The sequence below is a fragment of the Sphaeramia orbicularis genome, chromosome 12, assembly GCF_902148855.1.
Source record: "Sphaeramia orbicularis chromosome 12, fSphaOr1.1, whole genome shotgun sequence".
NCBI lineage: Eukaryota > Metazoa > Chordata > Actinopteri > Kurtiformes > Apogonidae > Sphaeramia > Sphaeramia orbicularis.
The window spans coordinates 35,321,433-35,322,582 of record NC_043968.1 but is presented as its reverse complement, the minus strand read 5'-3'; the positions used below and the strand labels follow the sequence as shown (position 1 = coordinate 35,322,582).

Below are 1,150 nucleotides of genomic sequence, written 5' to 3'. Positions count from 1 at the left end.
GCACTGTTCCCTATTATCTACTACTACTAGTACTACTACTACTACTACTACTACTTCTGAAATTACTACCACTGGTACCACTACTACTACTACTACTACTACTAATAACAATAATATTTCTACTACTACTACTGTCAGCTACTCCCTTCAGTTGTCTCCACAGTAAATCATCTGCTTCCATCTCCCCCGACGTTGCATCTTTTACCTGCATGTTGTCCTCAAACCTCCTCTTGCCTGGTAGCTCCATCTTCATCATCCTTCTACCAGCATATTCATTATCCCTCCTTTGTACATGTCCAAACCATCTTAATCTAGCCTCTGTCACGTTGACCCCTAAATGTCAAACCAGTCTCAGCATCACAAAGCCCTATTATATTGTTTTTCATTTAATTATTGTCTATCTATTGTCTATGTCTCTTGAGACCCAGGAAAGTAAAAGTTTTTTGTTTTGAATATTTGCCTTGATTGGAAACAGCATGATGCAACAGTTTTTTCAGATACATTTTTAAAGTTATTATTATTATTATCCTTTTTTTTTTATTAATTATTATGGAATGTCCTTTGCAATGGACAGCATTTTTTTTGCTACTTTTTTTCAATAAAGCTGTGAAAATCTAGTCCCCTACAGAAGACAAACATGCATTGCTCGGTCTCAGGAGGAGAAATCTTCATAACACAGCATCTTAATATCAAAGTATTTGCATTTGTACTTTTTTAACCAAATGTCAGGAGTGGGATTTGAACCCACGCCTCCATCTGGAGACCAGAAAGCCCTTTGCTGGAGAAGGAAGTGATCCTTGAGTCTGGCGCCTTAGACCACTCGGCCATCCTGACATGTGGTAACACTGACTCCACCAAAGCCAGTCTGGATTTTACAAAACTTGAGCGCACGTGCCCTGACCATAGAAAATGTAATAATATCTGTCTTGAATGGACTCATGTGCACATTGTTTGATGTTACACCCTTGAACTCATGGCAGCCAATAAAAACAATAACATGAAGAAAAAAAAAAAAAGAATCAGGATCCTTAAATGCTCCACAAGCAAGTAAGAAAGAAAACCACTTTCCATAATGTTGAACAACTGCCTTTTGAGTTACGGTTTGTGGTGAATAGTAAGACTGGGTCTCATTAAGTCGTTAATAAGCCTT

The 1,150-nt window shown here is 37.9% G+C and overlaps 1 non-coding gene across 1 annotated transcript; it reads right to left on the bottom strand.

Moving 5' to 3' along the window:
- Window positions 1-723: 723 nt before the first annotated feature.
- Window positions 724-834, bottom strand: trnal-caa (transfer RNA leucine (anticodon CAA)). The gene is made up of 2 exons: window positions 797-834; window positions 724-769 (listed from the first exon to the last, which is right to left on the bottom strand). It is a non-coding gene; the product is annotated as a tRNA-Leu (tRNA).
- Window positions 835-1,150: the final 316 nt, after the last annotated feature.